This window comes from Seriola aureovittata, chromosome 8, assembly GCF_021018895.1.
Source record: "Seriola aureovittata isolate HTS-2021-v1 ecotype China chromosome 8, ASM2101889v1, whole genome shotgun sequence".
Lineage (NCBI taxonomy): Eukaryota > Metazoa > Chordata > Actinopteri > Carangiformes > Carangidae > Seriola > Seriola aureovittata.
In genome coordinates, this window is record NC_079371.1 from 8,497,095 (window position 1) to 8,512,972 (window position 15,878).

The 15,878-nt window shown below is 42.6% G+C and overlaps 1 protein-coding gene and 1 long non-coding RNA gene across 3 annotated transcripts in view; one reads left to right on the forward strand and one right to left on the reverse strand.

Annotated features, from left to right (window-relative positions):
* The window catches only part of fgfrl1a (fibroblast growth factor receptor like 1a), a 79,475-nt gene that overhangs the window by 21,658 nt on the left and 41,939 nt on the right, over positions 1-15,878 (reverse strand). The window lies entirely within an intron of this gene.
* On the forward strand, positions 388-2,859 carry LOC130173529 (uncharacterized). Of its 2 annotated transcripts, XR_008828438.1 has the most exons (4): positions 388-1,352; positions 1,437-1,502; positions 1,588-1,715; positions 2,415-2,859. It is a non-coding gene; the product is annotated as an uncharacterized LOC130173529 (long non-coding RNA). The 2 variants fall into 2 exon arrangements; XR_008828437.1 differs by having other exon boundaries at positions 395-1,502.

Below are 15,878 nucleotides of genomic sequence, written 5' to 3' on the forward strand. Positions count from 1 at the left end.
GCCTCTACTGTGGCCCAGGTGCTTGTCAATGAGTGGTTTTCAAAGTTTGGTGTCCCAGTGCGAATTCATTCCGATCAGGGTCGGAATTTTGAAAGTGCCCTTATTCAGCAGCTATGTGGACTTTACGGGATTGAGAAGTCCCGAACCACTCCTTACCATCCTGAAGGGAATGGGCAATGCGAGCGGTTCAACCGCACGCTTCACAACTTGTTGCGCACCCTTCCAGCCTCTCGCAAAAGCAATTGGCATTCTTGTCTACCACAGGTAATGTATGCTTATAACACCACCCCCCACCAATCGACTGGGGAGTCGCCCTTTTTCCTAATGTTTGGCCGTGAGGCAAGCTCCCAGTTGACTTCTTGTTGGGGAGAGTGCAGGATCCTGTTGGTGGGGCAGTAAATGACTGGGTGCAAGAGCACCAGACCCGGTTGCACCTGGCTTTTGAAGGTGTTCGAGAAAGGTTAAAGGTCACAGCTGAGCGCCGAAAAAGGAACCATGATCAGACTGTTCGGTCACAGCCCCTGGTGGAGGGCCAGATGGTGTTGGTGAGAGATCTGGGCAGGAGAGGTCGTTGCAAGATTCAGGATAAGTGGAATTCAGTTGTGCATAGGGTGATCAAGGCTCCCCCTGGAGAAGGTCCTGTGTATACTGTGGCACCATTAGATGACCTCACCAAGGTCAAGCGGGTGCATCGAACGTTGCTTAAGGCCGTGGTTGGGGTCGCTTCTCCGGGCAGCACTTCTGATTCTCCTCCTATTCCCCCGGGCCAGCTGGTGATGCAAGACGAATCATCCGATGATGATTTGTTGGTTTTGGTGAGGGAAACCCCTACCCCATCCGCTGGCCGGATGGCCAGAGAAACCCAAACAGCACCTGCATTGGCACTGCCTGCCGCTGCAGTCGTACCTGTGCCCCCTCCCCATTCTGTCCCTCTGGCAGTCACTCCCCCAGGGATTAATGAAACTGCCATGCGGCGGACAGCCCGATCCACGGCTGGCCAACATCCCAACCCCCATCGTCTTCCCAGGCCTGCCAATGAAATGGCTCAGGCGAGGCCTCCACCCGCCCAGTCCAACGCTGTGTCTGTTTTCTTCAGGCCCTGGCATTGACCCTTATATCTTTTCAGCGCATCGTCGGGTCGACGATGAAAAAGGGGGGGGTGGATTGTAGCAGTATGCTGGGGCTGATTGAATTTAAGTCTGCCGCTCTGCACTTTACCTGGCGCTGTAGCCTATTAACGTAGAGGGCGAGGGAATAAAAGGGGGCCGTGTCCCTCTCTTGTCCTCTCACTTCCTGGCTCGAAGGCCCTCCCGCTTCCCGGCCTTCCGCTTCCTCCTTTGTACTCGAGACGGGTAGGTGCACGGCTGCATTGTTTGCAAGTTGTTTCTTTTAGCTCTTATTAGCCTCTGCATTGAACTGTTTAACTTTGTGCGTAGTGGTCCATTGTGGTTAAGGGGATGGTGGCGATTCTCCCTGTTTGCCAAAGACATTAAAAGGACAAGGTATGGACACCTTGGCATTTATGTTTAGTTCCAACCATAGCTGTTAGCCAAGGTGTTAAACACCTCACCTGTCCATTTTTTATAGCTGATCCCGAACGCATCACGCACCACAGACGCTCCAGTGAAGTACGGAGCGGTGCCGAGGCTCCTCGTCACTGTCCTCCTCGGAAGGGTTCCTGTTGTTCGGGACCCGTGGCTAACGGTGGATATAAAGTAAGGTCCAGGAACACTGCTGCTTCGCCGACCCGCAGTTTGTGGTGGCTGGGTGCTGTGGATGGCTCTGTTGCCCCGTTAAATAGACTGTCGGTTGTGCATCTTTTCTGCTTCGCTTGCTTCTTGCTTCGCTTGCTGCCGCTGCTACCGCTGCTACGGTGACGGTTTCTGCAGGCTGCTGCCTGCTCCCCCAGGTCGCCGGTGTCCGGCCCCCCCTTCTGGGCGCCGGGCTTAGCGAGAGCTGCCCCGTCAGGACTGTGTGTGTGTGTGCGCGCGGTTGTTTGTTTGTGAAGGGATGAATGGTCATATTCACTGACTGGCTGTGTGGACGAGTGAGCGTATGCAGGGGTTAGATGGGACCAGGTATTTTTATGTTTTCTTTGAATGTATTGTTTTGAGTTAATTGGTTGGTCATTTATCAATTAGTTTATTTTTATTGAACGACTGTGTCCATTGGTTACTTTCTTTATTTCTTTCTTTTTTGTTTGTTTGTTTGTTTAGTATCTTGTTTGGTTTGTTTGCTAAATTGTCATTAAGCTAATGGTCTAATTATTGTTTTCTTGTTTCATTGAGTTTCAGTCCTAGACTGGTAATATTGTTTTGTTTTGTTTTTTTTGGACAATTGTTAGTTTACATTTTTATAAGGGATTTGTGTTTATGTATCTTGTTGATTAATTGTGTTTTCCCTTCCCTCCATAGTTGCTGCGAGCCGACGGTGGTGGCGGTGTCCTGGGTGGTGGTTCCTCTTTGTGTGCTGTGATTCTGGATTTGGTTGCTTTGCACTTCACCTTTGTGTGTGTCACGTGAGCGTGGGGTGCCTTTTCTTGTTTTGGACTCCTTCCCCCCACATTGTCCCTCACCGTTGGTGAGCCTCAGCTATTGGAGCAGGGTGTTAATTATTAGTTCGGTCGTGAACTACCCTTTTTAACTTGTGAGACCAACTTCCAATAAACGTGTTCATTATTTTTGCTACCGTGAACCACGTCTCCTGCCCTTCCTTGTATTACTTACCTGTGTGCCTTCCTTTATAGTTATATTTATTTACAATTCCCTGGGTGCAATTCCCAGGGTGGCGTTGTTGGTTTCTTTGTCCTAAATTTAATAATCGTAGTATAACATTCTGAGCCCTCGCATCGCCACAAAAGGTAAGCGCAAAATTTCTTCACCAGGCTATTGATGTCACTTCAGAGTTAATGTCTGACTATAAACACATGATGTCGCACAGACGACCAGCTGTCTTCTCCATTATCACTTCGCTCATGACTCAAAGAGGAAGCTTTCATCCAAAGATGTTCAGGGAGCAGTGAGAGCAAACCGAATGTGTGTGGTCTGACTTACAATAGCATTATTAACGCCATACTCTTGTGCACCACTTTGTCACCCAAGACTCCTGCTGAAAAAGCCATTGCCTTACTTATATATAATTCTAAGTTTGGGATGTGACACCTTTTAAAACTGTAGCAGAGTTTTTCAGTGAGAGACCTACAAATCACATTTCTGTCAGCACGTTCGACATCCAGGCTTCAGAAAACAAGTCTGCCAGCAGAGTTAGTTTTACACCTTTCTTCAGCTGTTATACGAGTTGCAGGGTTGGTGGTGGACTTATTGTTTCACTGTTTGTTTCAAGTTGAACACACAGAGCAAAAAACACATTCCCTCCCGGCTTCAGCTGTTTTCAATAAATAAAATGTTTTCTTCTGATCCTGTTCCACCTTCTAATGTTCGGCCAGATACTTTGGCTCGTACCTACAGCGACCAATACACACACACACACACACACACACACACACACACACACACACACACACACACACACACACACGTATACACACTCACTATATGCGCACAAGCTAATTTAGATAAGTCCACACAGACAAACACAGTCATGCATACATGAGGGAGAGTAGTATAAGATTGTGATATGACACATTTGATCAAGTTATTTAGGTTTTTACACAGGTTTCACACAGCTTTGTTCACAATATACATTTGCTATCAATTGATCACCTATTTTAATTTTTTTTTTTATGTCTGTTGTGCAAGGAAAAACACTTTAAATTCAGGGACACATCTGCTGTGAACTTCCCAAGGCAGCATAATAACAGCAGAGCAGTCTGTTCTGAGTAACTATGTGTAATGTGCTGTGTACTATGAGCAAGTTTGTGGCAATTCATGTAACATCAAACCTTGACCTGAAAAGCGTAATGAGCTAAGGAAATGTTGGCTATAATTCTGGTTGACATATTAGTCATAGTCATTTGGTTATTCTTCAGTCAAGGGATGGGCCACATGGATAAGATCTTCCATCATGGTCATTGTAATTTTACAGTGTACCATAGATATGCACACTGTGAGTACATTTTCTGGAAAATCATTTGAGAAACTGCTTATGGATAAAATACCCGGACTGTGTTTGGCTACTCCTGTAAAGTAGTAAAATCAAGATTGCTATATCAAATTGATATATGAAACCACTATTGCTATAAAACAGTCATGTCCACAATCGCAATGGCCTAAAATATTGAAGGGATAACTGCCACAGAATGAATAGTGCAGAAAAATCTCCAATGGCTGTATAGTTGTTGTCACATTGCCAAACCCTGTGTCAGTTCTCTTTTCTCTGGAAAAGAAACAAAAAACAGGTTTATGACCAAAAAAAGGTGCAGTTTCATGCAAACTGAAACAAGCAGCAAACAGAACCAAATTACCAAAATTATAACCAAGACACTTTTGTGCTACTGTATCTTTTGCATCATCATATGCTTCTCATTAATGTTCATTTTTACATCACGTTCTCTTGTCGCAGCTGAACGGGACCTGCAGAGGATGTGGGAGGCACTGGTTAGAAAGACATCAACTGTCTGCTGAAAGTCTTTCATTTGCATTTCTGTAACCTTGTGTCAAGCGTCTCTCTTTGTACAAGTATAAAAGATATCAGCCACACTCCTTTTATAATTTGCTTGTTTGAGTGTTGTACACCTTAAATCTTTACCTCTGTTGTTCTAAAGTTTGTGGTCTCTCTCTCTTGTCACACTTCTGTTTTCCATCTCTTTGTTTCTTTTCATTCCTCTCTCTTTTACTCTACAGGGGGAAATGGTTCAACAGTGCGCTACATTTCACACATTCACTGGCTGGGTACCCCTATGTGAGTGTGTGTGTGTGTGTGTGTGTGTGTGTGTGTGTGTGTATATTTGTGTAACCCCTTCTTGTATTTACTTTCAGGTCAGTAGAGAAAAGGCAGTGATTGGACATGAGCACGCTCAGAAATATGAGTCCGAACAGTCCACTGTGTGTTCAAGTGTGTGTGTGTTTGTATGTGTGAGTGTGTCCAAGGGGCCAGTGTTTTCCTAAAGGGTCATGTCCTTCCAGGTTTTAATATAGAGACACTGGATATGTGTACAGAACCTCTGTGTATGTGTGTGTGTGTGTGTGTGTGTGTGTGTGTGTGTGTCTTAAAGCTGATGTGTGAGGGAGAGAGAGATGTTTCTGTGTCAGCTCCTACTGACCGCTGGTTGTAGCAGCATCAGGGCCAAAACCAGCAGTGAGCTTGTGTGTCTGACAAACCCAGTAAACCACTGTTAGTCCTCTAAAAATGACCACGGTACACTTTCAGGCTTCACGCAGGCACAGCTTGCCTCACACTTTGTCCAAACTTGATGTTTCACTTCACAGTTCAGACAGGAGCTACCGCAAGTGAACAAGTTTTAAATAACACTGGAAGAAGAGGCATTGTTCTATTAAACCCTGGTCCCATGAGACTTTATTTTTTCCTTTAACTTGCTTTAAATATTGCAGGGGATTGCAGTTTTTAGCAAAGTTGTGGTTTAACCCAACTGCGTGCTATGTAAATGATCAGAAATGACCTTAAATGAACTTGAAATCTTAAATAGATTGCAATTTGGCTTGATAACTTGATAACCTAAATGAGGCATGAATTAAGCAGGTAATAGCACAGTAAGCTTCATTCTTCTACTGAGATCCAAAGTTCATTCTTGGACTTGGAAGCATAATTTGAGAAAACGGTCTCACAACACGGTCCATTTAGAAGGTGTAGCTTTCAATCACAATCATATCAATCATCAAGCTTTCGATCATATCATTATTTTCTCCAGGAAACGTAGTCTGTTTAAAGAACCTTTCAACCACACAGCTTAAAAGCTCGGATTGAATCTTTTCACTTTTCAAACCATTTTTTTTTTAATAGTTTTATTCTTTTAACTTCCACCAATCTACACCACTAAACAGGCAATGCTGTACAGTGTAAATAACAGCGGCAACAAGCTAATCTCCATTTAAGACAATGGTTATTCAGCCTGTTACAACTGCATCGCAGCTTTTACAAAAAATCTGCTGTAGCGTGACTCTGAGGAAGACTGTTTAACCAACAGGAAATGATGCACTTCATATTCATGAGCAGAAAGATGTTGGAAGTTGTCTTAATCAGTTATTTACCACAGAGATTTGTGGATTACTTTTAAAAGACTTTGGATAACATGATTAATACTGAATTTGTGTATCAGACAGATGAACTTTAGAGTTTTTCTTGGATCTATCCTGCTCCAAACCGCCTACTGTAACAACCAGCAGAATAAACACAGTTTGTCCTTCAGCAGTTGGTTTGCCTGTCAGCACACTGACCCCCTACCAAAGCACACTGACACTGTCATTATAACTCTGTAAGGTCAATGATACTATGAAAACAACAAAACCAAGGACAGAGGGGTAAAAAGAGAGTCATCCAAAGTCTCTCTCTGTTTGTCTGTTTCTCTCTCACAAAGTATTACGCCAGAGTTGTCCTGCATTTTGACCCCACGTTCCAAACATACTTTTCTGTCCAGTCACAGTCGCAACATTTTGTTGCAAGATCTTGCAACATTACACACAGCGTCGTTGTAATGAATGATTAGATTCACATGCTGCAGCTCCAGAGCCAAAATGTGATTCTGTCTGCAGCCGTGTTTCAGATGTAATTAGCAGCTCATGTAATCCTCTCTGGACAATTACTGTTTAATGCAACTGGGAACAAGCCAAACCGCTGATGACAGACTGTACAAACAGACAGATATCAATGTGGACGTTAACAGTTCTTTCTTTATTTGCTAAAGAACAAATAAAAACATGAATAAAAGGTTTTATAGTGACAAAGCCTCTGCAGGATGTTTCTGATATTTTAGAGAATCAGCCAGGAGTTCAGGGTCGTGATACAGAAATTTAATAACAATAACGATAATATATCAACAAAAGAAACCAAACTCTCAGAAAGGTCATTTTCAAATGCTTTTCCTGGGGTTTTCGACTGCATCAAATAATCTTCTTCAGTCAATGGAATCTGCTCAGTTGTGTCTCTTAGGATCTCTGAGGTCTTAAGGTGAGAAGTCCTAAAGGCTTTATTGATGAAATCATAACAGCAGACGTGCTGAGCTCAGTCAACAGATCCAGATTCATGAAAACAGGGAAAAACTGATGAAGACTGTGTGATACAGCTAAATGCTCAGAAAACAAAAATGTTTTCTCAAACTACTATTTCCAAGGTTGAGAATGAACCTTTGTGCTCAAGGATTAAGTCATTTAGGGAGGAGAATGGTTAGATGATTAATTGATAAGGCGACTGCCTGGAAATTAATTGGCAACAATTTTGATAATTTCTCAAGCGAAATTGCCAGAAATGTGCTGGTTGCAGATCTTCAAATGTGAAGATTTGCTGCTCCTCTCTGCTTTATATCACTGTAAATTCAGTATCTTTGGGTGTAAGGCTGTTGTGTTTGGACAAAAAACAGACTGAGAATATAAATTTTGTCCTCTGGAAATTTATGATTAACCTTTTTCAACAGTTTTTTGACTTTCTGACAAAACAATCAATAAATAAAAAAGATTCTTCATCTTCCCCACATTTGATTGTTTTGGCCTTCTTGGATCTCAGCCTTTTGTGGTGAAGGTGGTCATCGTTTCAAAAGATGATCCAATATTGAAAATAATCGGTTACAGCCCTAATTTTATTGTGATTTTAAATACTTTGGTCGCTGCTGGGAAGCACTTTCCTCTGATCTTTATGCTAGATCCCCCTAGAGTCACCAGGCTATAAGATTGTCCTCCTACTCTCTCTCTCTCTCACTCACACACACACACACACACACACACACACACACACACACACACACACAAACGTCACAGTGATTTACGCTCTCGCCTGTGGAGAGCCTGTGTAGCCTTATGGAAATCATTATAACTTGTGCTGCTACACAGTCCTCAATTAACAGCATGAGAGAGAGACACTGAAAGGGGCTGCGACGGAGAAAGAGAGGGAACAAAACGGGATCCGACTGACTTTTAGAAGAGGTCAAGAGGAAACGGGGGGAGGAGGGGGTGAAAAGACAGAGTTGGAGAGAAAAAGGCGACAGTGCAGAGAGAGATTTATTAACTGTAACCACAGAACAGACAATTGGACACTACAGTTAACTGCTCTCTCTGAGCAACAACACTGCCTTACATGACAGATTAACACCTTATATACTATATGTGTGTGTGTGTGTGTGTGTGTGTGTGTAGGCTCAGAGTATTTAGTGGGCACTAATCACAATGATGACGTGTGTTTGAGGTGACGACTTTTTCCAACATTCATTAAATCACTGAATCAGACAGAACCAATTTCTTTGTTTAAAAAAATCCTCATAAGGTAAACATCTTTTTCTCTGAAATGACTCTGGAACATCTGATCTCATTACCCCTCGTCATCGTACAGACACACACACACACCCACAAACACACCAACACCTGACAGTGTTTTCTGCTCCACATACCCCCCCCCCCCCCCCCCCCCCCCCCCCCCTTGCCCCCTTGGACCAGACCAAGACAACAACAAATCTTTTACGAGTGCAACTTTACGATGCTATTTACAAATGTGATTACAAGTTGTGGCATTCTGAGCTCGGGCTCTCTGAAATATGATGAACACACGTCAACGTTCAGAGGGAATTGCTTCCAGCTCTCTGACCTGTTTGGTACAAGCATACATGTGTAAGGAGAATCGCACACACACACACACACACACACTCATTAACACAGACGCACATGCATTAACGCAGAATCTATTTCATATAGTGATCTGGGTATGCTGTTGATTAATCAAGGTTTTTTGTTGGCAAGGGTTTCAAAATGAAGGCAAGTTTTCACGATGGCTCAGAATACGTGTGTGTGTGTTTGTATGTCATTACTTCATGAGTCTTACGCCTCCCTTTGCAGACTTTAGGCTGTTGTGATTGGACAAAAAACAGTCTGAGGATATAATTTATGATCACCCTTTTTCACAGACAAAACAAGTAATTAAAAAAAATAGATTAACTGATGATAACATCTATCTTTTTCTATATCTTTAATATATCTGGCCTTGTGTGATGAAACGTCTTTGGTTCCTGCAGGGAAATCTTTCCCAGTGACCTTTATGTTAGCATCCCTATAACCATCAGGCCATAGGATTGTCCTCTTAAAAGCCATTTCACAAAGTCAAGATGCCAGTGTAAGTGTAAGTGTAAAAAGGTTCTGCACAGGAGTCCATGTGTGCATTTTAACAGTTTTTTTTTTTCTTAAAGCAGGACCTGTAACCCCAGGCTGACGAGTTTGATCAGTAGTGCACTTGACATGCAGTCTGGGAACTTGAAAGAAAGCAGTTTAAGTTTTTCCAAAGTCACTGGATCCAAAAAGGCTTTCATCATTGATTCATATCACTTCTTAAATAACTTTTTTTTTTTTTTTAAATGGAACAAAATGTGCCATGTTAAACTCACAATTGAATTAGGTTGCCAGAAGGCCAACTGTGAAGCAAGCTGTGGGTTAGACAGAGCGCAGTCTGTTCTGAGACCTAACAGCCGAAGCAGGACTGCAGAAGAAAACAGTATCGTAACACTCTGCATCTTAGTTCCAAAAAAAAAAAATGCTTTGGTTTGCTGACAGGAATGAATGGAAGCCCCTAGACACAAAGCCAGTCCCTCCTTGACCCATGGCCAAACAGTCCTCCCAGGGCTGTAAACTAACGGTCGCCACTCGCCAAATGCGACTAACATATTCCCCTTCTTAATTTTGGAGGGCTACATGCCATGGGGCAGGTAAATGTTTGTCACAATATAGCAAAACATTGCTGCTATAAAATGCCTAGACATTTTTGGAGGTGCACATTGACGGACGCAGAGGCTGTGTGTCGGGGGTTCACGTCCACGCAGAGTCTCTGCATCGTGACGGCGTCGACTTGACGCAGTAGTATAAATCAGCCTTCACGCGTCACCACCAGCCCGCGCAGTGTGGTTCCGGCGCAGCAATGTGGAGGTACATACCCGGTGGGACTGACCCAAAAAGAAAGAGTACAGAGGAGATAGATGGAAAGGAGGATGAAAAAGGCGAAACATCAAAGAAAAAAGCAAAAGTAAGAAACTTCAATGAGAAATGGAAGATTCAGAGGGAATAGCTGCAGTACGAGGAGGCGGCGGGAATCATGTTTTGTTCAGTTTGTAGAAAATATGCTAAAGAAAAGCAGCGCACCAATTCATTTGTGGTTGGCAATAAAACGATGAAACTCGAGACCATCCGAGAGCACGAAGGAAGCAAATGTCACGCTGTTTGCAAATCAGTGTCTCGGGCTCAGTCCGAGCCTCTCTTCACTCAACCTGCCGCCTGACTATATGGATAGTGGTGCGAAGAGGGTGTCTGCTGAAGACAGTGATGATGAGTTCTGATTAGATCATGCACTGATCCACTTTGTTCTGTTCTATTTCTTTTAAAATTTTCATTGAATTTTGTTATTATCATTTGTTATCAGAACAGGAGGTTAACTGTCCATGTTCACAATGTTTTGAATATTCAAAAGATTAAAAATGTATTTTGAATAATATTTTGGTCTCTTTTCTAAATATATATCGCTATATAATACTGTTATCTCAATGAAAAGTACTGAAACAGATGTATATGTAACAAAAAGAGGCAATTTATTACTTGGCCGGTAAAAAATTTACTTGGCCGGTAGATTTTTTCATCTACCGGTCCCCTTGGCAGGTGAGCCAAAAAGTTAGTTTACAGCCCTGAGTCCTCCAAACTTTTATTGACTTTGGTTCATTCGGGTTTTGAAACATTGTACTGTCAGACCAGCAGACCAAAAACAAACACAACATCTTTGACAAAGGTGAATATCTACAGCTGATCAATTACAACTAATCAAGTCAATTAAACATAATAGGTCAATCACAAACACACAGCACATATCAAACTGGTCCCCAGGATGTTCTCTAATGAAGGATGTGACATCAGGTAAACATGACTCAGCAGTGGATGAATGCAGTGGTTGCTCTTCTGGTGTAGCTTCTTTCTTTCTTTTGTATATACAGTTCTTACTGGTCACAAGGTAAAACTAATGCAAAAAGGAAGAGTGGTGCACACATCCAACCACAGCTGGGTACTAGTGGAAGAAGCAGCATATATAGAGAAAGAGAGGTAGTTTTCACACTGAATATTGTAAACACCAAAGTGTTTATCGAGGCAGCGTTTCAGCCATCAAAGTCTTTGCCAGGCTAAAAAACCTGACCAAGACCTTGACTGTCGAAAAGCTGCCAAATTAAACCGTTCACTGTGTGCACAACCTTTCCTTTTCCATTGCATGGTAAAAACCACTCATAGGTTTTTTTCTTTACAAAATGGCTCATTTTTTATCATTCAATATTTCTAGTCATGTCAGAATATAAACCAAAGTGAACTGGGGCGGCACGTGGCGAGACATGCCTGGTCATCAATATGAAGAGCTGTTCCTCCTACAGCATTATTATTGCTTTTATAACCTTGTGCCCAGCTGGTCCGGCTGCACAAGTTCTGCTTACTGCTGCAGCAAAAACCAACTGTGTGTGTATGCCTGTGTATGCCTGTGTGTGTGTGTGTGTGTATGCCTGTGTGTGTGTGTGTGTGTGTGTGTGTGTATTCTTAAGGTTGACTGGAGACATTGAACTTTTCAGGCTTATCTAACTCATGATCCCCTGTTCTCCACCTTCTCTGTCTGCAGAAGTAAACACTGAGTCTGTAAGTTTCTACAGTGCAGTCAAACGCAGCTCTGATTCGCTTGCAGACTAAACAAAAACAGTTTTAGGGGGGAACCTTTTGTATGGCAGCATCATGTCAGAGAGAGAACAAGACAAATAAAGTGAGTGAAGGTGCATGCATCTATGAATGTGCGGATCAGTGTGTGTGTCTAACTCTAAGCAGGGCTCTGTATTTCCTGAAGCCCAGCGGACCGCAGTTTGATCTTGTGCCACGAATGGGCTCAACACACTAATTACAGCCACCTGTGTGTGTGTGTGTGTGTGTGTATGGTAGGAGTGGTTACATGAGGGAGGAGGATGACTGTATGATCATGAAAAAAAGCAACCTGCTGTTTCCACTCCGTCCACACACACACACACACACACACACACACAACACACACACACACACACACACACACACACACAGGAAAAAATAATGTAGCGTCATACTTTGAGGAGGCAGAGGTGCTGCTTTCCACTCTTGGGTTAACCTTCAGTGTGTGTGTGTGTTTGTCTGGTATGTGTCAGGCCTCTTAAACTCACTCTGGCCTTGGCTGTATCTCTCAACCAGGCAGCAGCATGTCTGAGTTTGTCTGTCCAGCTGTCAGTCACTCACTAAGTCCAGGAAAAAACCGGAAGCCATTTTAAAACTAAAAACACTAGAAAAACTCACTTTTCTTTAACACAGCTCAGATTTTAAAGGGGGCGAGAGACAGCAAATGAGACAGACTGGGGCCGTTCGCCAGTTGCTTCACTGATCCATCAAACCACTGACACCGTGCTCACCACAAATTCTCTCCAACTCTTACAGCAGCTTCCTTTGAAGCTGTGATTTCCACGTGTGCAACAACGACTGATGACGCACATTTTCAGTGTGTATGACAAAGTGTCCCATTCTACAAAACTCCCCAACTTCTACGATAACATTAAACAGACTAGACTCCGGTAAACTGAACATCTCACCCCTAAACACACCTGCAACATGCTTAAACGTATGTCTGGAAATCATCACACAGTGTCTGTTTTTTCATATGCCTGAAGCTTTTTATTTCTCAGGAGAGACCAGATACCATGAATTAGCTTCACTACCATTCACACGATGACGACATTGGTTCACCACTATGTTGCTGGCAATCTTCTATGACTTTCTGCCTTAACAGTGGGTAAAAACTAAGTCATTGACTAAGTCTTCTTGAACGCCTCTTGCAGCTGCAGATTGTTGTCTGTGTGTGTTTTCTGATAAGGACAGCAGGTGACTAATTGTGTGATCAATCAGGAAGCCACACACAACACGCACACAGTGTCCTTGTAGTTAAAAGAGGCATTTTTATGGCAAAAGTAGAATATATCAGTATGATCACAGCTCAAAAACATCTGGTGCCCTGGTGTTTCACTCCTCAACAATGTAATTATAGTTTTTTTTTCTTGAGAGTACATATGGCTTAGGATGAAGGTCAGGCAGTAGTCTTGAATGTGAGTGTTGAATAACATAAAAAATGTCACTGAGAACAGAAAAGCCTCCAAAGTTCCCAGTTCCTCTTGACAAAATCCTCAATAAGCTAACCCTTCCAGGTAACTAATTTAAGCCAGGGAGCAGAGTGTTGGCTAAAACTGCTCAGCAATAAAATCCTGTTCCAGGAAGTAAACGCTACACCTCTAAAGGCTGAAAATAGTTCCAGACCCCTCGGCATTGCAGCTTCTATAGATCAATTGTACAGCTGTATTATACTGCGCTGCTCTCTCTCTTCTCACCCTGACCATGTCCTGTTCTAAATGACTTCATATTGAATTTCTAAGCTCCTAGTTGACACTCTCATCCACACTGTGTCGGAGGCATAAAGCGGCAGAATCAACTCTCCATCATTACATGCTGCTCGTATGGCAAGCAAGAGGCAAAACCACTGCCCCTAAACAAAGATTACGAGATAACTATCATTCCGAGTTCACCTCATTATTGAGCCTGACATCACATTGCCAACTCCAGTCGGCGAATAGTCACAACACAACCAAACACACAAATCACTATTGTTGAACTTTTAAATAAGAACATAACTGCTGTATCTTGTTTTTGTATTTTTTCCCCCTTGTATGATCAACACTGCAGCAAAATGCTGAATCGAGAAAGAAGCCAGCTGCTGTATGATCTTAAAAAAAATGAATTTTGCCTTTGATTTCTTTAAATATCTAAGAGAGTTTTAGCAATTAAACCCTGCTGTGACAGCTGGAACACATCTGGTTTCCAATCAATCAATCAACAAAATGCTCCAAGATATGTAAGGTACATCACCAAAAGCTGCTTTTTTTTTTTTTTTAGCCATGTGAGGCTGTGTGAAAGTGTTTTAGGGTAGATTTCTCCTTTGGGTATCCTTGAGGAAGAAACTACATCCCCATCTACTTTCCTACTGCTGATCCTGGCCCCTAACTTCGCTGAAAAGAAACAAAAGAAAGGAAATTATTCCACTGGGGATCAATAAAGTATCACATTATATGGTGATTCTGATTCTGAAGTATTTCAGTGAATCTTGTAGCAGCGAGGGGAAGGAACAGAGAGTCGAACTGTTCCAGCTGACAAAGCACAAATCCTGCCCCATTCCATCTCCATCTGATTTTTTCCAAATACACAATATGTGATTAACATGCCAGATTTTTAAGTGGGATTAATAAATACGGATCTATTTTCCAGCAGAGTTACTTGTAGATTCAGCTCTGGTATATTTTCAGATGCTGTGGCAAGGCACGAGCCATTTACCCTTGGCGGTCAGGTTTAAGTTAACTACAAGGCCTGGGTTTGGTTATGACATGAAAAATGTTGAGAAAACCAACAGTGAGAAAATACACGAAGAACCTCAGGCTTCTCCAACCTGGACTGTGTCAGAGCGTAAAATATCAACAGAGCGATGAAATAACATACAGGCACGAGGCACAAGTGGTTCCACACTCGCTCATAAATGTCATACAGTGATGGGGTTTATAAGTTCTGAAAACATACAGTTAGGGATCAAGTTTTTTGGTTTTCTGTGTGTGGGTTAATACAAATCTGAATCTGGATAAGTTAATTTTGTTGTTTTAAGCCTGAGAATAAAGTAACGAAGCCACCTTGCCTCCCGTCTCTTTCTTTCTGCTGCTCTCCCCTTGTCTTTTCCACATGTGTGTGCCTGTGAAAGTGCATTAGTCTTTGCATCTGTAGCGTATGTGCTTATTCACGTAGCTGTTTTACATCACTGTTCACACTTCATCGATGGAGCAGCAGGGTCGAGCACGCAACACGGTCTGAGATTTGCCTAAAATGGAGACGATGTGGACGTCATGCAGGATTCTGGCGCTCATACAGCGGCAGTCAAATCCTTTACCGTCCACCTGGCAGATTTACATGATGGAGGTGATCCAGTCAAGGACAGAAATGATTCAGGGGAATTACCAAATTACTTCATGTCCGCTGCTCACGGGGGAGGGGTAGGGGTCTCTGAGATCACAGAAGTGGAAACAGAGTGTGTAAGTGTCAACATACAGTATGTGTGACACTAAAGGAATGTATGTAGCTCTAAATGAACTAAACAGACATGATTTCAAAGGAAAGTTTCACCCTAAAACAATGCTACAGAAGGTAGTCACCTCTTTAAGTGCACTGACTAGGCCTTCATCACACATTAAACTCACAAGACCCTGAGAAAAACTACGGCATGAAAGGCTGATAAAAGACCAACATAAAAAACGATGAATCTCAAGGTCCATATAATAGAAGAGAATTCACACTAATATCACAAAGGTCTATGACCAAAGCCTTGTGTTTTAGTGCTGACAGCATGTGGGACTTTACAGCCTTCGTTAGCATGACGTCGTTCTCCTACGCACCTGTCTACCAGGTGTTTAAACAATGTTAAAAGATGCAATCATCAATGTACTTTTTTTTAACATTTTTGAGTCTGATTTATTCCTCTGGCCATTGTCTTCGTTAACTCTCCAGATATAAAAAAAAGTGACTCATTCTCAAATAAGTGCTTGAAGCAGGTCCATGCCTGTTGTCTGGGAGTTGTTAAAAAAGGTATCGAGCTGCCAACCTCTGAGTCAGGATAACTCAGAGAGCTTGCAAGATTACAAACAGGATAGAAAT